The following is an 855-nucleotide window of genomic DNA, read 5'->3' on the forward strand; positions in this document are numbered from 1 at the left end:
TTACCAACATGGTAACCTCTATCCAGAGATACAGGGCCTGATTTTAAAGCTCTCCAAGGCTGGAAAGGATACACTTTCAACAGTGAAGCTGGGTGATCCAGCAAACCTGGAATGTATTTCTTAAAAGAAATTTGCTGTTTGTTAGCAGATGTTTTCAATCATAGACCAGATTCATTCCAGGTTTGCTGGATCACCCAGGTTCACTTAAGAAAGTGTATTCTCCCCAGCCTTGGAGAGCTTTAATAAATCAGGCCCACAATGTGGAAACAAAGATCAGCTAATGGTGGCCCACAGGCAATTCTGGTGACTAGTCTATCTGGCTTCCCTTTTTGGGCCAGATCCCCTTTAATCTTATTGAACTAAGTCAATCATGAAGATTTCTTGCTGACACATTTCAATCCGACTTTATCATTAAGACATAAACTTTTAAAAAGTTCCTAACTTATATTGGGAAATACTTTTTTACAAAGTAATCTGCATAAGATATAAATTTGTCCTAGGCTTGGTCTACACGGACGTTTTTAAAAACGCATATAAATGTTCCTACTGCATTTATGCATTTTTATGCACTTTTATTATGTTTTTAAGCTTCCCTTTAAAATGCTATGCCGCGTTTTCCCGCATTTTTTTTGTTAAATTGTATTTTTATTGAACAAATTTTTATTAACATATAAAGAACAAACAAAAAAAAAGAAAAAAACTATATAAATAACAGCAATAACAATAATATAAAAATAACAGAGAAGGAGGGAAAACCTCAGAAAGGTCAAGGTGATACAAGTCAATCAAAGTTAGAATCTGTTTGGCTAGAATACAATGAGGCAGAAGTATAAAAAACGTAATCCCTAAGCAAAG

This window comes from Pyxicephalus adspersus, chromosome 3, assembly GCF_032062135.1.
Source record: "Pyxicephalus adspersus chromosome 3, UCB_Pads_2.0, whole genome shotgun sequence".
Lineage (NCBI taxonomy): Eukaryota > Metazoa > Chordata > Amphibia > Anura > Pyxicephalidae > Pyxicephalus > Pyxicephalus adspersus.